The sequence below is a fragment of the Anomalospiza imberbis genome, chromosome 3 (genome assembly GCF_031753505.1).
Source record: "Anomalospiza imberbis isolate Cuckoo-Finch-1a 21T00152 chromosome 3, ASM3175350v1, whole genome shotgun sequence".
Classification (NCBI taxonomy): Eukaryota; Metazoa; Chordata; class Aves; order Passeriformes; family Viduidae; genus Anomalospiza; species Anomalospiza imberbis.
The window spans coordinates 102,819,235-102,845,066 of NC_089683.1; the positions used below are offsets into that span (position 1 = coordinate 102,819,235).

The 25,832-nt window shown below is 39.8% G+C and overlaps 1 long non-coding RNA gene across 5 annotated transcripts; it reads left to right on the forward strand.

Moving 5' to 3' along the window:
- The first annotated feature begins 4,221 nt into the window (after positions 1-4,221).
- On the forward strand, positions 4,222-25,584 carry LOC137471664 (uncharacterized). Of its 5 annotated transcripts, none has more exons than XR_010997759.1 (3): positions 4,222-4,265; positions 5,063-5,168; positions 23,606-25,584. It is a non-coding gene; the product is annotated as an uncharacterized lncRNA (long non-coding RNA). The 5 variants fall into 5 exon arrangements; XR_010997760.1 differs by lacking the exon at positions 23,606-25,584 and adding an exon at positions 18,871-19,934; XR_010997761.1 differs by lacking the exon at positions 23,606-25,584 and adding an exon at positions 16,955-17,272.
- The last annotated feature ends 248 nt before the right edge of the window (positions 25,585-25,832 follow it).

The window sequence follows — 25,832 nt, forward strand, 5'->3', positions numbered from 1 at the left end:
GTAAGTTTTTAGGTTTTTTTCTTCTTCTGAGTCATCTTTTGGAAGACCACACCATTTGCCACTGTCTGTCTAGAGAGCTCAGACTGACTTCTTAACACTGGAATTTAAATTGTTTAAGATCAGGTGGTGAATTTTTCATAACCTTGGAAGAATTGCAATTCATGTTTCATGTTTCAGTGCAGACAAACTTGAAGCAAAAGTGCTTTCAGACACTCTTTGCTTTCTGTCAGCATCAGTACAAAAGCCTTGAGATTTTGGGTGGGAATCTAGAGAAACATGTATTTTGAATTTTATTAGAATTTGTATAACTAGAGGCAGAAGAATAGCAGGGTCTATTTTTAATTGACCTTAATATCGTGTTTTGGTCAGCCTCTGCTCAGTTACATGATTGCAGGTGGTCTGGATTTGTGCTGTATCTTCAGCAGGGCAAGCAAGCACAGAGCTTGCACAGATTAAGCTGTGCAGACACCTGCATAGCTTTCCATCCATCAAAGTGTAAGAGATTTAGCTTTTACAGAGTGTGTAGGTCTCATCTGCAACTTCCTTCTGGCAGGTGTTCTTCTCTCAAAGTGAATTTTGTCTGCCCCACCCACCCCCCCAATAAAATCTCTTCGTTATCTTTATAAAAATAATGAACAAAGACAAGAGATCGTTGTCTGCAGTGAACTGAATACAATACTTGGTGTCCAGTGTTGATTTACCTGAAGAAAAATACAAGCTAGTACTCCCTCTCCTGGCCTCATAGGGGAAATATATGGAATTGTCAAAAGGGGGCATTCTTGCTTTTTCAGACAAATGAAAAATAAGTAATGAAATAAGTGTATAGTTAGACCTGTCATTTAGGAAGAGTAGAAATTGCTCAAGCTGAAAGTCTTTAGCCAAAGCAAATATAAGAGATGGAATATTAAATATCAGAAGTGATTTGCAGACTAATTTAATCCCTTACTTTGTGGACAGAGGTTTTATCTATTTCACCTAAGGTTTACCCAAAGCTTTTGTTAATTGATGAAAATGCCCACTGCAGTTACACATGCACTGTCTGTGTCTATAAATACATATCCCCTCCCATTGTCATTTAACTCTCAGAGGATAATTCTCTATATCTGTGTTCTGGCATGCATAGAGTTGCCAAGTAAGAGTTGAACAAATTGTGTATTCTTCTAAAAATATCTTGAAAGGGCAAATCCTAATGTATAACCTATCTGTAAGTAGCTCTGGAATCTGAGAAGTTACTGATGCCCTGGGTAGCCCTTGCTCATGGAAACAAAAGCAAATCCAGGACTGACTGTGCAAATAGAGAATGGTTTTGGTTTTAAGCTTCTGTGTTGAGATGTTATCAAAGACATTTACTTCTAAGTTTGCCTGAGCATTTATGGATTAAACCTTTTAATAAACAGGTTCAAACTGGTGCTGATAATTCCTGTTTGTAACCAAATTTTACTCTGTTCTTAGCTATTTCTAGTGGTTTTATTTACTCTAGTGTTATGGCTCTTATGATTAGGTAGAGTCTTCATATACATGGCAATTAATATGATGTGCCTTTAATATTCTAGATCAACTAGAAGAAAGCAAATATATGACCTGCATTCAAAAAGTCATATCTGAAGATATCTTTTTTTCTCCTCTTGCCTAGGGCATAATTTTCTTTGTAATTCAGTTTATCTAGCTAATACAAATTATTTCTGCCCTAAGTTTATAGAATATTTTAGTCACCGTATTTTAAAACAATGCTACTTTTCCACCAAGATTCTGTTTTTCCCACCTCAGCATCTAATTTAAATGTAGTGGAGTGTTAGGATTGGGATAAAAATGTTTTTCATGCTAAGAGGTAGAATGAGAAAACACCAGCACAACAAGGAGGTTAAAAGTATGTAGCTGAAGAGAGAGCCATAAAATAGTTCAGTTTTAAAACAAGCATACAATTTCAATGATCTTTCTGTGCTACCCTTCACCTCCTGCAGTCATTTGTACTTGAGGGAAGAAGGGTGCAAGGCACTACCAGATACTCCTGGCTCAGGTTTATAAGCAATCGCTAAGCTGCAGAGGAGCTGGCAGTGTTTACTGACAGTTTTCTCCTGGTAATGGAAGAAAAACAGTGGCCCCAAGCACTTGATTTTGAGCTCCTCCTGTCTCTGCTTAGCAAGGGTGGGAGGTTAATTTGGAGTTAACTGCACCAAATACTCGAGTTTGTTACGCTTTAAACTGCTAATGTAGACATCCTCTTGCAGGGACCTGGGTATTTGGGAAAGATTGAGTTGAAATGAGCTGGAGGTACAGAACAAAGAGCTGACAGAAAACAGTTGTAGTGTAAGGAAGAAATCCAAGTGTTATCTGGACTTCTTATCAACTCAAAAATAAAACATGAGCAAAGAATTTCAGTTAATCCACTCGGCAAAACTATGCAATGAAAAGGTTAAAAGGTGAACAAAAAACGGGCAGGATGGTCAATCTGCTTCTTGATTAAATGACTGAATATGTTTTTTGAGATTGTGCGTGTACTGTGACCAGTTTTAGGATTGCTCTGTGTGTGTGTGTGTAACTCTTCAATTTCACCCAATTTTTTACTACTTTGCACCAAGTGCAGCTCATGAGGGTCGACTACAGCAGGATTTAAAAATGCAGATTGCCATTCTGCTTTGGCTCATGTCATGCCCCGGTGTGTGCTTTGGGCGTGGTTTTACTCCACTGCAAGTTAGTAGGTCTCCTAAGATAAATGATATATTATTACTATGATTTTTTATTAGCAATCTAATTAGTGTTCTTTTGGAAGACAATATGTTATGGTTTTGTTTATTAGTATGTTTGTGCAGGTGTGGGGGAGTGTAAGATATGTAGCTATTAAAAACCCTGAAACAACTATAAATGATCTTCGCATGCCATGAAGTAGAAATCAGATGATGGATTACTTGTAGGCTGCACCAAAAATGTGTTTGTGAGAATAAATAATACTATTCTCAAACAAAAGACTTGCAATTGCAAGTCAGACCCCATTCCAAAATGCAGAGGAGGGAAGGAGCTTGCAGTGACTGTATGGAGGTATCAAGTAAAGAAGGCCACAGGCTATGAGGGTAAAGGACCATACAAACAGCCAGAAATAATCATTTGTGGAATAACATAGAGTAAGTTCTAAATCCTGGAGTTCTGCTAGCAATGATAAATTCAAGCAATCAAATTATACTACTACTATACAATGAAATATTTATATTCTTCCTAACATTCCTCAAATTGCTGGGGAAGAAAAATCCAACCAAACAGAACCCCAGCAGAAAACTGATGATCGGGAAGCTGAAAATTAACTAAAAGTTCTGCTAGTTCACAGCACTAAGAAGGGTGTAACAGCAACAAGGTGTTGCATAAATGCAAGGGCTGAAATTCCCGAGAGGAGCAAACTTAAGTGGACGTGAAATAATCAAAAGACTTTCTAGTGCACTGGCCTGACCCACTGAAATGGTTCAATTAGAGGCCAAGCCTGCCCAAATCATGTTTAAAAAATGGATTTGTGAAAACTTGGTGTTGCACATGACCGCTCACTCTTTAAGTGACTGCAGAGTGAGGCTGTGTCAGGATGACAATTGTTCCCCATGTTAACACTGCTCTGGCTAATCCACGTGAGGGACACAATTATGATTCCTTTAATAATATTAATGGGTTCTGTGTCTCTAGTTCTAGAAGGGACTGAATACATACCACTCCAACACTTTCCTGTTTTAACTTGAGTCAGTGATGAACTGGTTAAAGCTCTTTTCAGCTTTTAAACACTTCCAAAAGAAGCATTGGATTCCTGGTTCCTATTACCTCTTAATACCTCTTTGGAATACAAGGGTTAACTTTTCTCAGCCATACAATGGACTTCAGCTTAAAGAAGAATCAGCATGGGAGGTTTCAATACTAAATTAGAACTTAATTCTGTACAGAGTTCAAATTTGGTATCAAAAGTGTCAAGATTTGCATGTTAATTTGGCTGTACATTTCCACGTGGGCTGCTGGACATCCTTCATGTGAAACCATTGTGCTGTAGACTTTGATTTCATTTAAAGTGGATGGAAAAAACCCAAAATCCTTGAGAGGATAATCCAGGGAGCCCCAAAATCAGTCTTGGAGTTTGTCCCTGCAATGAACGTAGTGCAAAGCTTTATGAAGACAACACTTTATTAGGAGAATTGAGAAATTAATTGATTTGTTTTTCAAACTCCCCCACAGAAACCACTCAATTGATTTCAGGATAAACATAAGTGAAAATTTTGTGATGAAGTGTCTACTTACAGGTAAGAGCAAAACTCCAATGCATTCTTGGGAAAATGTGAACCAAGTTCTGGGACTCTTGGCTTAGCTTTGTCTTCAAATGTTGTATTAAGAAACCAGGCAGGGAAGTGCTTTTGGAGCTAGTGCTGGGTGGGAAGCAAAGGTAAGTCAGAGCAGAATGATAAATAATGTGTTGGTCTCTGGGAGGAGAGGTGTCGTCTTGTTCCTGACACACTGTCAAGAAGATGTTTTACTGATTTGACTCTGTGTTGAAGAACACACAACAGTTACTTAGTAAGTGGTTTTATAGGGAATCTCACCCATGTTACAATAAACGCAGCTCAAAGATAACGTGTCTTTTATGCTTTTACGCTTTTTGGATGATAACTGTGAAAAATTACCTAGGGTAGGTTAGCAAGCTGTACCTGTGGCCATTTTCTCATGACCTCTGAGTGCTAAAGTTTACTATCTTGGATCGTGATGTGTTGTCAAATGACAGGTTTGCCTGTCTGGCCAACGAAAAGTAATTGAGGAGTGTTACAGTTTTACAATCCAGGTTTCACCAAATTTGTAGCTTTTTGAGCTGTTAGACCTGAACAAAATAGGTCAGTGTTGACAGAATAAGGTTGGCTCTCACTTTTCTTCAGATTTTGACTATACTTTGCGTGCATCTCGTACCTGAAAGCTTCATAAGGGAAGCATGTTGTTTTCTGGAGGTATTGCTGTTGGAATTTCACTTACTGCTTAAGTTAGAGATTTTAGAACAGCAACCAATAAAATATTGTACCATAATAGCAAAAAATCCTGTCTGGAATCCCAGATCTGCATGAATTTGAACAAGTAATTTGAGAGGCTCCTGTAAGTGGGGAATTGGGAAATCCCTACCAGCTGGAACTACTTAATAGTGGAAGCTTTGCTGACCTGAGGTAAGCTGTCCACAAGCCATTTATTTTTGTAGGTATATGGCCAAGATATAGAGCAGCAAATTTGCTTCTCTTGCTCTATTTCTCACACCCTCCCCTTCAGTAGTGGTTTTATCTGTCGCACCCACGTTGTGTCCTGATCTATAAGTAGCTAGAAAAAAAAAAAAAAAAAAAAAAAAACAAAAACCCCCCCAACCAGATGTGTGTGGTGATTTTTTTTCTTTTTTAATATTCTTTAGTCTTGGGACAGAAGTATCTGTGTAAACAGATCCTTCTGGCTGAGATTTTCTGTAGCTGTTCAATACCTGCCGACTCTGTGACTATTTTTAGCCACCATATACATCAAACATTACTATTTTTAGACAGCTTCCTCAAGTACCTTCATCTGCATGAAATGTATTATCTTGCCACTTGGCGTTTGTCCAAGTCAAATAATAAAAAAATCAAAGTATAAAACCAGGGTGCTTTACATCCATTACACTTTTCCAGGTAAGTTATGTCCAGAAAGAAACATTTAAGAAAAAAGGTTGTTTTGGGTACAAATGACTTTTTAACTCTTGTAGGAAAAGAGACTTCACATGGGTATCATTTTGGTTTTTGTGCCACTGTTGTGATGTTCTGTTTCAGGGACACAACTTGGTAAACAGATTTCACTGTAACCTCAAAAGAACAAAATCACTGGAAATCCTGAACTTCCATGTACTGGGGAAAACAGATCTGTATTTGTGCTACAGTAAAAATATAGTTCATGATCCAGATATGAAGGGTGGAAAAAAGCTTTTCTTTGAGGTGCTGGATGAACTGAAGGACCTCAAGATGAAAATGTGTTTTTCAGGTTGCATGTAGTGCAAAGGTGGTAGCACAGCTGAGATGAGACTGGTGCTCAGTATGCATAAAACAGTAGAAAAAGGTGTTAAATGAGCTGGAAAAATTAGGAATGATGGAACCAGTGTGGTGACCAAATGCTCTTCTTTTGCATGAAGTGCATGAACTCCTTGGTATGGACTCTGTGTACATATGTTAAAGGTAAATGGAGCAATTAGGATAGCATAGGAATTATGTATTTTCCAAAGTAAATGAAGTGCTTAAATATACTCAGGAAAGGAAAATACTGTTATATTAGCACTGGTCTTCAGCTGACCACATACTAGATTGAAGCAGCTTTGTAAAGGAAAACACTTGTGGGAGAAAAAGTATGTAATCAACAAAGTTTAAGCTCATACCTTGTGATTTAATGTTTTTGTGTGAAATAATTGAAAACATTTTAGAAAGATGTTTTTCTACGTTAGGGATTTTTTTTTTTCTACTTAGATTTGATATTAAGAAATGGTTTTTACAGGAGACTAAGGTACACTTTTTCCAGCCTGCAGTTATCATGGATTTTCTTAAATTAAAAAAACCTCACAACCAAACAACAAAAAAATCCCAACTTGAAGCACCTCTGAGGGATTTGCTAGCTTATTATTTTGCCCTGAGGCAGGATCAATTTTACCTGTTATTCAAGATAGAAGTTTGTCTGGCTTCAGTTTAAGACCATTATGACAAAGAGTGAGTCTTCCTGCTTTCCTCTGTTCGTGTTTGATTATCTTTACCTGGTATTTTGCCTTATCTGTGTAGAATAAGTAGTGAGATTTTGCAGCAGCCTTTTGCACAGTGAAAGGCTGTTACAGTGTCCCCTCAAATAGGCTTTGTTACACAAAACAAATTCCCTAAGGGCAGTCAAATATAGCACAAATGGAAAAATATCATGTAGGAAAGAGAAGGATGACACTCATAGCCAAACCCAAATACCAAGTGCAGAAACACTCACCCTGTTTGCTTCTCAAATCTTTGCTTCTTGATGCAAGAGTTTTTCATTCTAAATACCCTCTTGAAGGACAGAAATTGTTTTGTGGCTTTCCAGTTCTGCCTGGAGTTAAAGGGTTCCGTTTCTCAACAATGTGGGGAGTTTTTCCCAGTTTGTAGCAAGTGGCTCTTTGCTGGGGTCTGCATTGGACAGGGCACAATCCTACATGCATTCCACTTCCACCTTGTGGAGGGGAGGGATTAGATAAGTTGTTTCATGAGCTACTCTGTCAAATAGCCTGAGAGACACCTTGCCTCCCATAAGACTTCCACATCTGAATCTCATCTATCAAAGGAAAGTCTGATATTTTCTAGGATGCCACAATTTGTGGAAATGAATGAGCTTAATTAAGCTCATGGGAAGTTCTCACAAATGGCTAGAGATAAATATCAAATGGGGTCAATACACTGTCATGAGACTTTTGCCTTGTTACTGAATGTTCCCATCCCTTTGGGATGGCCTGGAGGGCAAGGACTTCTGAGAAGATTGGGGTTGGCCATGATTAAAGCTATATTTAGAAACTTTTTTAATTGCATAGACTTCAGGCACATTAGAGCTGGCTGATTTTTTTTTTTTTTTTAATGGAACAGTTTTCTCTTAGAAAATGCAGTTTAGTGGAAATTGGAGTGTTCCATGGGATTGTGTCAATCTGATTGTTGCTTTTGACAGAAAGGGAAAATTAACTCAATTTGTCAGTGCTTTAGTAATATGAGGGTGTCATTTGGACAATGTGTGCCTTATTGAACTATTTGACATGTTTCATGTTGGAACTCAAAGCAGAATTCGAGTAATTTTACTCTTACCAAGATACCACTTTCCATATATGGTAACTATTGTCTTCTACACTTCTACATTTGTTGATGCTAAATCATATGGAAGTGGAACATGTGGGTAGACACAAAACTTCTGAGTGTCACTGCCACAGAATGTCATTTATTATTTTATTCTAATAAAGTAAAAATTAGATTCTAGATTAGATTCTAATAAAAATTTAGAAATACTGGAACTTCTTGGAAAATAGAAGTTGTCGTCTGCTTGAGGAAGAATTGACAGAATAAAAAAATCAAATCTTGTTATAAATCAACTCTATTGATGATAAAGATATTTACCAATTGTGTGAGTCTGGAATGAAAGTGGTCTCCTGAAGATTTTTTTTCAGGAAACATAAAACATTGGAAAGTACTCACTGAACATATAAAGGGTCACCAACACAGTAAAAATCAGAGGTCTGGGAAAAAATACTGTAGAAGCACAGATTATATTAAATAATTTGGAAAGCCAACCTCAGGGGGAACCTGGCCTGCAGTACCTGATGGACAGCTGGAAATCCAGAGCATTGAGACACAAATGAATAACTGTAAGAAAAAGCAGCATGAGCATTCTGGAGATACCCAAACATTTTCTATGTAGATAAATGCCACCCAGAAATTGCTTTTGAGCAAATCGAACTCTCGTACTTTGCAAGGGACACGATCAGGCAAGTTGTGAAGGGACATGGGAAAAATGTTCATTGGGGTGATGGGATCAGCTCCTGGATTTCTGTTGCAACTTGCTAGCTCCTACAGTGAGTGGATTGGCAACAAATTCATTTGCACTTCTTTGCTGGGGAGAGGAAGGTGTTTGCTGCCTGTCAATTTGGAGCTCACTTTAAAGGGTAGGTGAACTGCTTAAGACTAAAAACCCAAAGACCAGTTCATGATTATAGTGTTAGAAGAGGAAAGTGGAAAAACGTGACATGAGGTCTGAGGGTATCTTGCACTAGTGTCTAGTTTTACCTTGCACTTGGCATTTCCTCTTTGGTGTTTATTTCAACCAACAAAAGATCTCCTTGCTAGGGCTGTTTCTTGAAAAAAATTCCACTTCTAGGTTTGATTCTTGGTCGAATTGGGTGCCTGCTTTAGAATTTGCAGAGTGGGTTATTATTTTGGGCATTTGTGGAGTTGCTTCTAGCAGTTTGTTGTAGGGAGTGAGCTGATATGATACACTTGGGATGGTTGGGATAACAAAAGGATTGCAGTGTCTGCACAGGTGAAGTGCAAAGATATCCACTCTACGGGCTTGTTTCTGCCTTCAGCCTTTCAGAAAATCAGCTCCAATTTAGTTCCATAATTTGTAAATTTCCTATTGGAAGTGTTATTTTTAGCACTATGGCATATTTTTGTTTCCCTTTCTCAGCAAGCGTGACTGTGTTGCATTCATGGCTTGAGCACTTGAAGTAACTTGCCAGCACTGACTAATGCCATCAAGCATAGCTTATGCCTTCAGAATCCCAACACAGTTTTCCAGTCTCTAGATGATTCAGAACCATACCCTGGACCCACAAGCTAAAATTCTTAAGTGGTACCATTGATGAAGGAAAAATTTTTTGCATTATGTGAACATACAGGAGGGATTTTTTTTCCTTGGTTTATTTTTCACATTAAAAAAAAAACAGCAAAAAATAATATAATACAACTTAATATATGCTGCTGTGTCCCATCTTGGGGGATGAGTGTGTCATTCCATATGCTGTAGCTAAACATAAATGAACTGTTATTAATGAATGCCATAATGTTTTCTAGCAGTTAGCTGCCTGTGATTCTAGGAATTTTTTTCCACTGTGTTTTGAAGGGTTAGGTTATTTAAACTTACTATCAAATAGAATCAGATCAAAGTGAGCTAATTTTTCTTAAACACTAATCATTTTAAGGCTATTGAACTAAATATAGAGTCAGTTCATTAAATCATTAAAACAGCCTGCAATAATGCTCACAAAGTCATTATAGTGCTATTCCCCAGCCAGAGAGGTGGTGTTGCCTTAAGCACAGTTTAATCAAATTAGATGGTGGGTTATGTCCTGGGGTTTCTCCTATTGATATTCATTAAAAATACATGATTTATCACTAATCTCTGTAAGGTATATCCTACTCCTCCAAATGAATTTTGTAAATGTCAGGGGGAAGAAAACAGAATAGTTTATTGTTATAAGAATGTAAGTGTGGTGTGATCACATTTACATTTGTATAATATGTAATTTAGTGATAGATGATAATTTTAATGTGCCTTTAAAATTTCTGTCCTTAGTTAAAAAGTTAGCAAAAATGGGAAACCCTCAGGAATAGCCACTTTATATTTTAGTGCTGTATAAGCATATGAATTAACTTTGGAACTAATTATTCTGTAGATCATCATATAGTTTCTCTTATAGATTGTCTATAAAAGTTCACTGTTTAATTTAATGTACTCCTTTTGGTACCATTTTCCATTTTTTCCTTTTATTTGAAACACTTCAGTGTTGTAGCTCCCCTGTCCTTTCCTCTTTACTCTTTTAATTTTAACGCTTGCCATGTTTTAAATGTCGAGGAAACATTGAAGACCACACACAAATATTCCCCTCTGTGCTGTCACCACTGCTCCTTTTAAGTTAAAATTTCTTCATTAATACAATGCTTTTTAATCTTGTAACAGTCTAAAAATGGGGTAGATTGATTATATCACCCACCACTCAAACATGCAGCTGATTAGTGGTGCTGTGAGGCTCTACCAGCCTGCAGACCAGGATGAAACACATTTCATTAGTGGTTTTTTGGAATCAGTACAATCTTAATTCCTCAAAATGGAATTTGCCTGCATTTCCCCAACTCTGAGGTGCCCTCTGAATTTCTATAATTTTTGTATTGCTGTTACTTATGAATCTTTGATACCACTTGGAAGCCCAGCTGAATATCCCCAGTTGGTACCTCTTGCTCTGAGAATTTGTTGGTGTGTTGTCACTTCTGTCCAGGGAAGAGCCGCCTACTGAACTTAGTTATGGTTCCTGCAGTGCTTTCCTTGGGTCAGAGTTTTAAAATAATAGATTGAAGATTTCTGGGAGAAATGGATCAGGTCCTCAGTGCCCTGAAATTCTTCTGTCTAAGCTCAGAGTTCACCCAGCACTGCTTAGCTTATGGCTTTGCTATGTGGACAGTAGGAAACTATTGACTTGATTGTTGGGTATTAATCATGTTACCACAGAATTGCCACTTAATTGAGATGGGCTTGAATTAAAACATAAGTTGTTGTAATTACTGAGGTGATGTTGTAATTACTGAGAAGTTCATATAACAATACTTGCAGTAGGAACTTCAGCTGTGGTTTTAAAACCCTGTCCCACTTGAATTTGTCAGTTGTGCCAAAAGCTATTGTCAATTACTCTGAGGTAGATCTGAACAGATTGCTGCTGTCATGGGCTCTGCTGTGGATTTACACTGGCACGTCTGAAAGAGGAGCTTGGTTTTACACCCCTCAGAAATTGAAAAAATTCTTTTAGGTGGGTGATTACTCTGCTGGACACTTGAACGCCAGTGACTTTGGATTTGCTGGGCTGTAGCTAAAGGCAATTGTGATTCTAGACCAGTTGAAGCCTCTCTAGTTGGTGCTGTTGAAGTTCCCCTCTGCCTCCTGTACACCGGCACAGGAGCTTGTCTCATGCTAAGGCACGCAGGTTGAGGAACCTCAACCTGCAGAAAAGCTTTCCTATTGGCAGCTGAACTCATCCTAGGACGTCTTATTGTGGGATTTGGCAAATGCCATTTCTAGGTGCAAGGAGGAGGTCAGGGGTTTACAACATGGTGAGGAGAAAGGCAGGTCAGGAGCAATACTGAGAGGGGCTGGAAATGGCACAGAGCCGAACTCGGAGTTAAAGAACAGTAGTGCTTTTGCTCATGATCTTATTTCCAGCCATGTGTGGGGTTTTTGTTTGTCTGGGTTTTTTTCATACTGAAGTTCAGTGAGTTTTCTGAAAATCAGAGATTTTGTTCTACACTTTCTAGCTCTCGTTTTGTGAAGGAAAGCTTGAAAACTGGTCCTATACATAATAAGGTTCCATTGACTAAGACTTGAAGAGTTCAAATAGAAAATATACCCTTTTTCTTAACACGCTGCCTATGTCATGGTTTATAACCAAACCCCTGACATTTCTGGAATGTGAGTTGTGGTTGTTGGATTTTTTCAACATGCTGGGCTGGTGAAGTGGAATAAAGGAAGCAGCCTCAGAGGTAGCTGAGCGGCACAGAAGCCTTGCCTGGGTGCAGGAGCTGCTGGGGCAGGGTGCAGTGTGTGAGGCACTGTCTGCACACAGCCCCAGTGGAGCTGTAGTGTAGGTCTGGCAATCAGGCCACGAGCCCTAACCCTGCAAATATACATCACATGCTCCATTTTATACTTGTGAAAAGCCCAGCATAAGTGAAATCCTATTAAATTGTGGGTCTAATGCTATTTAAACATCTGCCTTTCAGTGATTTTTTTTATTATTATTTTTGTGAGATTACATATAATGTATAGGTAAGTACACATGTATAGGATTGGTTCTATCAATTTTTTTAAAAGGCAGTATATGAAACATTAGTTGTTTTCCTGTGAGAACTCCCCACAATAAAGTGCTGATGAATGACACAATCTACTTTACCTGGTTTTACTTTTATTTCAAAACTTTTCAAAGCAAAGTGTGAGGTGCAATAGGGCAGCTGGCTATTATCCATAGGCTCTTCAACTCCAAAGCCTTTAAGGTGAGATGTGAACAAGACTGTTCCTTAATTATTGGCAGCTACTAGCTTGGCTTTTCAAAGTAATAAATGGGGGTCCTTACAAAGTCTATTCTTAAGTAGCTAAATGCATAATCCACCCGGGATATTGTTTTAAAATTCATTTCATCTTCAGTAATTTGATCAGAGAAAGAGTTGTATTGGTCATTTCTCTTGAGTAAGAACTGTGTCGCACCTAGGGGCAAGGAACATTTATTTTCATGATTAATACCTGTGAGTTTCATGGCCTAATGAGAAAGCCCTAGATGTATTTGAAATGAAACTGCCTTTTTTTTTTTTTGACCCTTTCTTCAATTCATGTAAACACTTTGACTACTGTTGTTCTCCTTGTGGGTCTGAAGATCCTGTAACACCCATGTAGCATTTGTTTATATATGTAGTTGCAATATTAAGGTAAGGGAGTTCCAAAACAAGTCATTTTAGGTGGACACCCGTATGTTTGTGTAATGTATTACATTTCTCAAAAATGAATAGCCCTGGAATTGTGAAAGTTAATGGAATATTTTGCCCTACTTTCCCTGGCACCCAATCCAATCTCACAAGAAATCTACTGCTGGGTTTTGTGTTGCTATTAAGTCTATCAGTCTCTTCACTGCAACCTCCTCTTTGTTGACATCCAGTCCAATATATATATATGTACCAGAAAGGAACTCTACTTAGTATATTCCTCCCTGCACTGTTTCCATCTCATGTAATAGTTTGGTTTGAAAGTATCTTGAAGGGATTTTAAACACCCCAGTCTTCCCTCTGCTCCAGTGTAAAAGCAGCATTAGTCCTTGATGATCTCACTGCAGTGTCATCTTTCCTTTCTCTAATGTCAACTCTGAACTATAATGTATCTGCATTCAATTGAAGATCCTTGGTGTGAAGGGTATGTCTTAATTCCCCAAATCTTTATACCCTTATGGATTTGATTGAATGCTAAAACATTCATACTTTATTTGCTGGTGTGGTTTTGCCCTTGTCTTCCTTTGCTTCTCCTGCTCCTTTAAAATCATTCACTGAAAGTGCATCTTGTTCTGTATAGACCTGAAGAAATTAAAGGAATGCCTTGGAGTGGGCTGGGAAAGGAGGACATGGAGCCCTCATGATAGGAAGGAAAATACTGAAAGGTAGGCTCACCTGTTGGAGCTCCTGGTGTCATTAAATACTTACCCACAGTGTCCAGAAACTTAAGTGGGTAGCCAGAACTCCACTGTGTAAGGCAATTAAAATGACTGATGTCTTAATAAAAAGGCAGCACGTATTTGATATTTTGGCGGTTTGGTGTTGTATTGGCATGATTTAAATGCTGCATTTTGTTTCTGTCTTGACATCCACCACCACAGAATTTAACTTCAAAAATAATAAGTGAATGTGCCAGTTGAGTAGAGGTGCCCTGAGAAAGGCAATTAGATGAGGTTTATTGGGGGTCCCACCCCCGGGAGGCAGCATGGTTTCTGAGGGAGAGGGGGGGAACGGGGAGTGAGGGGGGAAAGGGGAGGGGAGAGAGGAGAAAGGGGAGGGGGAGAGAGGGGCCGAGAGAGCACCGGCCAGGAGAGCTGGCGAAGCGAACTGTACCCCCGGCACACTTAACGGGGAGATTCAAAGTGGGCGCAGAACAGATCGGGCCAATGGGATTACAGACACAGGATACTGCAGGGGAGGATCACAGGCTTGGAATAAACTGTACATTTTCGAGGGGTGAGACAGAGCATACCATTTAACTAAAATATAACAGCACACAGCTGCTGATCTGTTTTGTGCCAGCACATGCAGGAACACAGCTCTGAGAAGAGCAAGAGCCAATTCAAAATCTGCTGGTCAGAATGCTGGTGAGCAGCCTTGGATGGGACTACATGGGCTGGTTCAGGGCCTTGTAGAAAGAGTTGAGCTAGCTTGGAGTAAGTCATATAGCCATCAGAAGGTGACCTGGGTTAGCTCCTCAGTTGACAGGCACAGGGTGAGAAGCAGCTTGTGAAAATGCAGTGCTACTTTCATCTCAGTTAGTGGCATCTTTGGACTGAGGTTGTTTGGCCAGTGCCATTAACTTCAAGATGCTGAGCTTTGTTTAACAAAGCCAATGTTACTTTAAAACATAATTGAGCTAAATCAATAGCTGTGCTGCTCTGAATGCAGTGCTGGCAGGGACAGTGCCCCTGATTTTCATTTCAGATGCTGCTGTTAAAATTAATTTCAAGGATCCATCCTCCCCTGTGCAGAAGATAAAGCACATTAAAGACTTTGGTTGTTTATACTTATCACGTCCCAAAAAAAAGATAGAGCGACTGAGAGAAGCAGAAGCTTTATTTTACCAGAGAAGAGGAAGTAGTTCTTGGAGGGTCTCTGAGGACTTTTGCCATTAGGTCAAGACCCAAGAATGGAAGCTCAGGGTGCAGGGTGGAGTTCCCCTCTTGTCTCAGCGTATGAAACCTGCTTCTTGTGGCCTGTCACGTAAGCATGGTCTGTTAGTCACTTTTTCCCCTGAAAAGAGTTCCTGCAAATAGAATAAAGCATTCTTTCTTTCATGTTGGTGCAAAAAGTATAAGTATTTAACAAATTTACATGTACTTTAGTTAACAACTTGTGTGGTAGATTTACCATCCACCCCCTAAAATAAAGACTGATGTTTCCATTAATTACATGATGATTACTTTCCAGCAGGATAAATCAGCCCCTGCTGAGCTCCAGGCTGCCACAGCTAGTCTGGTGCCTATGCCTGAATTCAATACTTTAAAGCTGACTTCAATATTTCTTTCACAAGTAGTACCTGTCTGAAGGCTCCTAGACATAACCACAGACACCTATGTCAGTAGAATCCCTGCCTTCTGGGCAAGTCTGAATCACTTCCTTTGTATTTATCAGAGATAAAAAGTAAACATGCTTATGGAGATTGTCGTGTTCCCCTCCTGCTTGTAACATCACGTGTGTGCACATCTGAATGCACAAACCCATAACATGAGCTCAACTTTGAAAGCATCTGCTTGTTTGATTGGTAAACCAGATATTTCCCTATGAATTTGACATTGTCCTGACTTTATTCTCCAGGGGATTTAAAAGTGTCCAGATGCTGTGAGCCTATTGGCTCATGTTGGTTTTCTCACTAATTTCCACTTTCATGTGTGCATATGATATGTATGGTGTGTGTGAATATTTGTGCTGTTTCAGTGAGAAAGATGTAACCATAGTCATGTTACGTAAATAAGAATTTATCTGTTCAAAGCACTACTCAGGAGTGCATGATTTGGCAATGGAAACAATTTCTTAATAAGTGGTGTCTGGTTTTAGTTCTGACTGCTGTCTTTTCAGACTAGACAGGTTTTGGCCATTGCACATTTTTGTTCTCCTCTCTTTCATCCATTGTTCTTTCTACCACTAGTCTCTCACTGCTCTCTGCCTTCCCAGATGTTCCCCAGTCTGGAATGACTCGCCTGTCATTGCTGTTCATAACTTGCCAGTTAGGTTTGACATTTTGATGTGTGGTGGAGCTGAATTCTCTTTTCTTGGTAACTGAAAATGTATTTTCTGAAGCTGCATGGTTTGGGACACTGTGTGTAGAGAAATGTTTTTATGGTGGTTATTGTGGTAATGAAAGACCTATTGAGTTTGCAGCAGTCAAAAGAGTCAGTTAGAATAATGAAGATGTTTGAATACAAAGCCAATAGTTTCGTTCCTGTTTTACTTCAGGGTCTCTTAGGAGTCTTCTCTATGTTCACAGCTACTTTTTTGTTGCTTGCACTTCCTCATGTGTCTCATCTTCACTCATCATGATGTTGATATCACTTGACATGCCTGGCCCGCATACAGCATCTGTTATTTTCCACACTCAGGCCACTACCCTGGAAGTGTAGAAAGAAGGATTCCTTCTTTCTAATGATCTGTGCCTCATGATTTGGTTGTCTTATATATGACTTCATACCTGCTCAATTCACATTCTGATTTCCTGTTTTTTTTTGAGTAGCCATCCTGAGAGAAAGATGGATCCAAACACTTATGAAACTCAGTTTGGGTGGATGCATTTTCTGATGTCAGTGCTGTGTAGCTCATTGGGATGGAACCTACATTCTGCTTCACTCAACACCCCTTTTCATGTGGCAGCACCCTGAGGTTGGTGTCCTTGTTTATCTGTTCCTTGTGAAGGCTGTGCTGCATTGAATTAAGTGTCTGTATTGCAGTTTTGTCTCTTGTCATACCAGTAGTTTGTCTGCATCTGAAGGGCTCAAACAATGGTGTCAACAAGCCCTAATAACCTCTGAGCCCAGCTGCATTTTGAGTATCTTCTGAGTTGCTTTTCAGATTCAGCTTGTAGCTTGTGCAATAAAACCAAGGATGGGCTGTGTGTAGTTTTGTAGCTGTTTCCAGCTTCAGTGTGTGTAACTTTTCCCCATATTTGTGCTTTCTAGCAAACACCTGAAGATACAGCTATGCTCTGCCACCTCTTCTGCCGTTCTGTCTCCTGTGCCCATACCCCAGGACAGTTTTGATTCTGAGTCTCAGAAATCCTGCTGATTGCTTTTGCTGAGGACATTAATATTCCTTTGTGGCAGGCTGGTTCCCACATGGCACTCCTTGGCATCTGCTGGTGCCCACTGTGCTGTGAGGTAACTGTTGTCTTTCTACAATACCTTGTGTCTTTGGCAATGAGTACTGAGGCTGCTCTGGCCCAATCAGGTGGTATTTCTTGGTAAGTGTTTTTTCAAAGGCTTTGCACAACTTCTGTGTCTATGCAGAAGTGCTGTTACCTGGCTCTAGGAAGGAATCAGGTGGGTACAGGGGCCAGGAGGACCCAAAACAATTACCTGCCTTTTCAGTAGCTTCATGCTGCTTATCCAGCTTGTGGGTTCTGTGGCTTGACCAGTGATGCCTTCAGCTTTTATTTTATTGCTCCCATAATTTTTCTTTCATGTGAGGGGTGCTTGGTGAAGCAGATGCTCTACTGGCTAGGCTATTCTACTCTTCAGGTGTAACATGCCTGGGAAGCATCAACTACTTCAGAAACATTTTGTTAATACCAGACAGATGTCAGTCCTTTGAGCTGGGGCTTTGTGTGTGTGCATGTGTACGGCTGGTGATGTCTTTGAAGATGCTTGTATTTATACTTGCATTTATACTTGCAAAAACATGGCTGATTTGCTCCCTAAACTTTTTAGGGACCCAAACTTTGATCTCTACAGGCCATTACTGTTGACCTTACTTACACAATGTGGGAAGTGGGACTCTGGAGGGGAGGCTGAGGTGTCACCTGAAGTATGGGGGAATGAAGTCTGAGTGTCTGCTCAGACTGAGCAGATGAGGAATGTGAATTTCCTAAGGGAGTACTTGAATCAGTAGGTAGCTGATTACTACAGGGACTCTCCCTCTCTACTTGTTTCCTTGCTTGAAGAAATGGATGTGAATGCTGCATTGCTCTGATGCTGGAAGGAAACTCTTGTGGATGCTACTGATTGTGGGAAGAACAGGCAGGATGCTGAAATGCCACCAATGCCTATACATTTCATGCCTGCTCAGTTCTGGGGCCTTCCCTACTGAGTAATGCCTCTGTGCCTGTGGAACAGCTTGTATCCAGACAGTTCCATACCTCAGGGTGAGCATTTCAAAATCAGAAGGCTTTGAAGAATCTATAAGAGGATAAACTTCTCCCATGGTGAGTGCGGTTGTGTTAATGACTTCAGGTAAAACAATGGCTTCTGTATTAGGAGTTTTTCATCCAGGTGTTCTTTCTCCTTAGTCTACTTGCAGATTGAATGCTATGGTTGTTGTACTGCTGGGTCATTTCAATGTTGCTTTTGTGGGTGCAGTGTTGTTTTCTTTTGTGTAATGCTGTGGAACTTCTTGTAGCTCAGTGCTGTCACTGTTGACCTACAAGCAATTTGCTGTTGCTTTTTTTTGTACATTGTTGTTATCCTTGACTCCTAAACTATTTCAGGCTTTACCAACCGCTTGACATTGGCTGATTTGCATCACACTAATATCACATATGTCCAAAAGTTAAAAGCAATTGTTTTAAGAGTATTAGGAAAATTGCAAGGTCTCCAAAGGTAGAAAAAGCTGGAGTCAAAGCTGCTCGGACAACTTAGCTGGACTTAGTTATGTAAAAGGATGAAAGAACCTGAAGTTTTGAAACCATGCTCTGCTTCCCCAGTTCACAAATAAAAGTGAAATCTGATAGTAGGGGTAGAATGGTGTGTGGGCATGGCATGAAAGACTGTTTGAGTGCCCCAAAGGGCCCAACTCAAGGAATGACTGGTAATCTTCATTTTAGGGCTTCTTAACCTTTTGAAGCCTTAAGCTGGCAAACTAAAAGATTAAACTCAGGTAGGTTTTGGTGAGTAATTCCCCGTGTTTGGGGGACAGCAGAAGACAAGCTCTTTAGGCTTGCCCTATGGATATCACTATTTGCATTAATGGAATAATGGAGAGCTGCAGCAAATTGCCTGACGGTCTGGAAATGGGGTGGGATGCTCTGCTTGCAAGAGTATTATAGCCATTTTCTAATGGTATTGAATCTAAGAATTTAAAAGCATTGAAGCCAATTCTAAAGTCCAGATGCAAAGATTGTGAATACCCATCCCCCACAAAGAAAGGGTGCTGACAAGAGGTGCAGGATACAGTGATTGTTCCCTTTGCAAGCAGAGTGATCAGTGTGTGTCAGCAGTCTCTTGCAAAACTGGGGAGTCTTCTGTTCAAGTGTTTGCCTACCAGATTTCTGTTCTCCAACAAGAATACTGAAGAGATCAGCTCTGTGGATTTTAATCTGTGCTTGGGATCTCTCAAGCCAGTGGCTAAAAGTTGAAGACAATTGGTTTGCAACTTGAATTCAATTATCTTTCTTTCATGTAGATACAGTGGATTCAGTATGTCATATCAGTATGACAAAAAAGAGAAGTGAATTATCCTGGGCCCTGAAACTATTGTTGGGGAAGGAAAAGATTTGTAGATGTTAGTTAACATACTTTGACAACTATTTGCCAAAGCCATTCATTACATCTGCCTCTGCATTAGAAAGGGCACAATATTTCATTTTCCATTTCCTTTCACAAATAGAAAATTAATTGCATAGACTTGCAGAAAGTGCAGATATAACTCGTTATGTATTGTTAAGGCTGTCTGTGATAAATTTATCAAGCTTAGACAAAAAGTACTCTGAAATCACAATGGATCTATCTTAATTAACGTTCTTTAAGTGACAGTTACACCTGTTTGGAAATGGGAGGTAAAAGACAAGTTTTCCAGAAGCCCAGTAACACAGTGGTTTCTGGTTGAGAAGAAGCTGGCAAACATGAACTATACTTTGATTTGAGCCCTGTTATACCTTTCATGAATCAAATTCAAAGTCCTGTTTTGCAAATGAGTTACTCCAGTGTATCTGTTAAAAAAAAAAAAAAAAAAAAACCAAAAAAAAAAAACCCACAAAAAACCAAAACAAACTTAGCTTATGGTTATCTTGCTGTTCCTAGTGATGTAATCAAGCAATTATGTGGGGTGAAGGTGAACCCATTAAAGTCCATCTCTATAATGCAGTTAGGACATATGCTGTTTATGGAACTCTCCAGCCATAAAACTATCCTACTGTTATCCATTCTTGGTTATATTGCTGATACAGCTTATCTCTGCTGGTGCCACTGGAGTGGTGATGTGGAGACTGTCCTTAATGACAGCAGAAACCAGAGGGTGATCAGAAATGGTGTCACAGTTTACAGAAAGAAGCAGCAAACAGGAGGAGGTTGGGGACACCAGGATGTGTTACTGCCATGTGCCAAGTTGTCTTAGCAAAGAAATACCACAAGATGGAAGATGAGGGAGAAAATGGGAAATGTTGTGCTTTTGGCTGAAGGAAGGCAGACTTGCTGATGGATGGCTGAGCACTGAGAAGAGTTTTCAACAAGCTGATATTTCACTCTGGTTTCCTCTGGATTGAGGTTATATCCTGGCTATAGATTCCATGGGGGAAGAACATGAGACTGGCAGTCAGAGGCTTACAGGGGTGAAGGGGGAGTGTGGTGAGCACCAGTGTCTTCAATATTGTCTATCTACAGAAAAACACTTGCTGTAAAGACAGCCTTAATATGCATTTTTAAGTTCTATAGTTGTTACATTGTGATTTAGGAGTTATCTTGTTATCTGCAGGTTTGGTTTCACAGATTGGCTGTTCATAGAGCTTTTGTTACAGGTCTCACTTTCAGCTGGTGGGTTATAAACAGTCTGAAACTTCTGCTTTTCGCGGGTGCTTTTCCGACACTATCCTCTGACCTCCATTTCACCTCTTCCTGTACTCCTTTCCCCCACGTCTGAATTTCTGGAGTGCTGAGATCAGCCCTTTATTTATACCAGTACTTTTTAGGTTTGAATTCTAACAACAGAAAATAGAACTAAGTTTAATGCAATGTCTTCCTATTTTTCTTGTTGTGTTTGCCAAGAAACTCAAATTTAAAAAAAATAACAGCCTGCAGAAGTCAGTATCAGCTATTTCCTTAGTTGCTTCAAACAGTTCTAGAGTTGCTTGAGTTTTTCTGCTCAGCTATGCAGATGTGAAACATTCCTCCCTCAGTCTGAGCATGTACAGACCTCTCAGTGGCAGAGCACGATGGAATTTGTGTGATGCGCATACCTCATTCCAGTCACAAGTGTCATTAACAGCAAAAGCATGTTACAATTTTCACCAAACAAGCCTCAAACTCAAGACTTGAAAATGTAGGTATTTTTGGCTTGTTTTCCTGAAGTGGTGTTTGTTTTACTTGGCTTCTGAGATTATCAAGGGTTTAGTAATGCAGGGATCTGCCTAAATAAGTGAGTTAACAGACATCTGGTAGAGAAGATCTAGTTGTGTTTTTTTGTTTTGATCTGTAGGTTTATGTGTGCAGGTCAAACAATCCTTCAGCCTGCAAGGGCACCGTTGCTGATTTTGGTGGAAGGAGTTTGCAAAGACATCTCAGTGCCCTTGCTGTTTTAGTGATGGACCCATTTCCTCTCTGTTTAGAGCCTCGTTACAGCCCCTTTCTGCGGGAAAAATTCACAGTGATGCTAAAAGGGCATATTTCCCTTCCTTTCTTCTGTTTCTTTCCTTGCTGCAGCTCCAAATGTACTCTTTGCTATTCACCACTGTCCTGTTTTATCTGTTACAATGCTGTCAGCAGAACAGCTGGTGCTGACCTCCTACGTGTCATTGTTATGCTTTAGTACCAACATCCCAAGATAGGTGACAGAGTTTTCATTTCTTGGCTCCTATTTGGAATTCTAACTTGGGTAGGTTTCACTGCCTTGGTTAAAACTCTGGGCATGAACTGAAGATTCTCTTTCACAGACAAACAAGGGGAAAAAGTTCTGATACCATAGAACTGGAATATCCTGTTCAGGCTCACAAAATATACCAAGTAGGAAGAATGGAGCTCCTGGCTTTGAATTTAATAAATCAATGGTGTGTGAACTTAGATTTATGATGTCTCAGCCTTTTGATTCTCCTGCACTTTTCAGTGGTGGTCGTCACTGCTTTTTTCATCTTACTGATAGAAGACCTTGAGGTTTAGTCACATGTGACTTTTACCTCTGCCAATGCCATTCCTAGATTGGATTAGAGATTAGGTTTGTCTTCTTTTTCTTCATCCTTCTCCTGTCTCCATATATTTGTGTCTACTGACCTCCAGTCTCTTTGAGATCAAGCTATTGTGTTCAGCAAACCTGTGTCTGATTCTGTAATCTGAAAAGTTGCTTCCTTTCAGTCAATTATTACCCAGAATTTTGGGGGATTTACAGCCCTGTCTATTCTAAGATCTCAACTCCCTGACTTTTGTAGAAGGTGGTGGAAGGGGAATGGAAAAAAGGGAGATCTGTGAGGAGTTGAATGTTTTTCATTTGCTTCCAGAACTGCTTCCATGCAGGACTTCTAAATCAATTTCCAAAGTCTTTGGCGTAAACCTTTGCATACATCCAATAATTTTCTATGTTAGTTACATTATGATAAATCTGAATACCCACTTCTGGTGTCCAGCTTTGAAAACCTTGATTCTTCTCAAATAATATTTAGAAAACAGAATAATGAGTTATATATGTGTCTGACTTTTGTTGCTTGGATTTGCAGATGAAGAATATGGGTTTGGATTGTAGGTTTAAGATGCAAGGCTAGGTGTATTTAATAGGATTGGTATGTCTCATGCAAGGTGAGCTCACAAGCCAGGGTTTGGCACGGCACACAAAATATCCAGATAACCTTAAGCAACAGACTGATTTCAATTAGATCCTTGTCAGGGTTACACCAATCAATTTAAAAAGCAACAGCATGTAACTTCTGTGACACAGATTTCACAAAGTGAATAATTCATAATTAATGTTATGAGGACTTAAAGAGGTAGAACAGTGCACAAATACTCTATGGCCTCTTCCCTGTGCATGAAATACGCAATATTTGCAGTGAACCTCTATTGAACTGGACTGTACCCCACAGAAGTTTACCTTAAACAGAAGAAGATAGAAAGAAATTGTATTTTAAGTTGTAATTTAAAAATAATAGCGAATGCTAATTGCCTACCGTGTAAAGTAGGCTGTTAAAGTAAGATTTTGTGATTTCTATTGGTTAGCTCATCTCAAAGGCTGGTGGTTGTGCATAAATGTGAGAGAGCTTAGAAGTTTAAATTATATGGATTAAAAATCATCCTGAATTTAAAGATATAATGTTGGTGGAAAAGTGCCCTTTTCAACAGTGCCCATCTTTATTCCTTCACAGGAATAGTTGATACTGCATTTAAAGATATACTGCATTTAAAGTCATACTGCATTTAAAGATATAATGTTGGTGGAAAAGTGCCCTTTTCAACAGTGCCCATCTTTATTCCTTCACAGGAATAGTTGAAAAGGATTAATGTCTGTCAGTAATGAAGGACCATGGTGAGATGCCCTCTTTGGGCTCCTCTCTGCAGGCCAAGGGTAATTATGACCCAGCTGCTGATCAACACCAACACCAACGGTCTCTCTTCTGTGTCAAGCAGAAGTACCAGCCTAGTTCAACCAGTTCAAACATCTTGTTTGAACTCACCCAGCTGATTTTGTCTGTCATGTGTTAGGAAGGGAACATCTGAGCTCCTCTGTGGGCAGAGGAGTGGATGAGAAGAGTTCACAGCAGCACTGTCCTCAGTTGGACTGTGAAGAATCTGTCAATGGCCCAGTTGTCTTCACAGGGTCTTCTGTGCTACAGTTAAGGCACTGCCTGTTGTGTGTGGACAGGGCTGAATGCAGTGGAATGGGTCTGCATAGATCAGTCATAGCCACATCAGTAGGGAAATTGCTGTGTGGGGCAGTTTCACAGTGAAGAAAAAAGGGAGAGCTCACTTCCTCTCCCTGCAAAGCCATCCCTTCCCTCCCAGCCCCTGCAATTATCTGCTCCAAGCTGTTTTTCCACTGGATTATCTGCAGAGGAGTTCTACAAAGAGTACTGAGAAACAAGACAGTACAGATGCAGTAGAAGGACTTAGGAATTTCTTTCTGATGTCCTGGTGTGTTCTAAGTCAGTTTGACATGAGATACACAGAGGTGGCCACCAGACTATGTGTCTGTACTATGAGTGAGGAGACAAGATTTCTCCAAGTCTTTTCCCTTCTCAAGACAAAGAGTGTGCAAGAAGCTCCTGGTTTTAGAGTTTACTAGCTCATCACAATCTGCTTCCCTCTGAAGATCACCAGAATGGAGGGGGAGATCGATGAAAATTTATTTATCCCAAGGGACAGCACAAGCTCCCTCAGTTTCACAACCCATCATGACTCACCCAGCCATGTTTGCTTTTTTCTGTTTGATAGAATTGATGTATTTTACACTGAGCTGTATTATGAACAGAGTTCAAAGCAACTGTGTGTGATGGGATTGATTCTTTGTAAATGAACTATTTTCTGTTCCAGGGTTCAAGCTCAGAATGTCAGAGTTACTTTTTCATTTTGGAAGGACTGCCTCTTTTCTCAGGCAGGAAACAAAAGCTTATGGTACAGAGCATTTCTTGGAACCTTGACTCTACAAATAACTGTTCTGTAGAGCACCTAAAATACACCAAAAATACCAGGTCTAGTATGAGCCATGGAGGAAGTTTATGCAGCTACTTACCAATTGGACTCTTGCATCAGTGCTCTATGCGCTGCTCCTCTCCACAGCATGTCAGTGGAGAAGCCCCACAATTGCAGGTGTGGCGTGACTGCACGTTCTAAATATTGCTGTGTTCACAGCAGGACTGGGCTTGTTCTTCTGAACCTGGATTCAGAGAGGAGTTTTAACATTTCTATGTACGTACCTCTGCTGAACCTCTAGCAAAAGGTGGAGTAAGGCCTAGTATTAGTATGCTGGACTGAGGAAAATGTTAAATATGTATCCATATCAGCATCCAGTAGCTGTCAGGATAAAGGAAGTGGTGTGCCAGTTGGTGCATGCAGCAACATCCTGTTGTGGAGAAAAATGCTGACCACACTTCACCTTTTAAGCCAGCTGTCTTCAGGGATTTTCTATCAGAATTCATCTTCAAAATGCTCCTTGTCGTCTAGCCTTCTCTAAAGTCTTCTTTGTCTTCAGGTCAGTTATTCCTCATAAGGTTCTTCTCCAAATTTCAGTAAAAACCCAGGGGATACTTGGCAATCCACTGGAACTGAGGAAAGCTGAAGTCATGATTTGGCAAACTATTTTTGATAAGCTGACTTTCAGGATTTATTCATTCCTATTGCATGTGTGTGCAACTCAATCCAGTAGGCATAAATGACATATAAGCAATGGAGTAGAGGTTGTACCTGAAGCGAATGTTTCTTTTTATTTCTTCCTCTTTTAAAAATAGTTTCTGTCACAGACCTTCAAAATCCCTTGTACCTTTGTGGGGTCATCTCAGATGTCTTTGGTATCCAGGTGTATTTTTCCTGAAAAGCTTGATGTTTCAGACCACACATACTTAGCACAGTCTTGTTTCTCAGCTCTAAAAAAATTAAGCCTTCAGAATCACCTGCCACTGTGTCCAGTTGCTGTTTGTTTCACCTGCAGTTAATAAACTTTGTAATATGGACTGATTGTACCTAAAATAGTTGATTAACATTTTCATTATCAGCTTTATCAGTTTCTCACAGATGTCACAAAAGCAGTGAGTCCTGCATTATGTTGTAGAGGAAGAATAGGGCTTTCAGGATCACTTTATGGAGGGGCAAAGATGAGGGGGGACCCTTGGGCATGTAGAGTTCCCTGTGTGTGAAGCTGATGATGGTTTAGTAGCAGGACTGGGGTTGCTGGGGCTGAACACTAGGAAATGAGGATGAATAAGCAGAGAGGAGA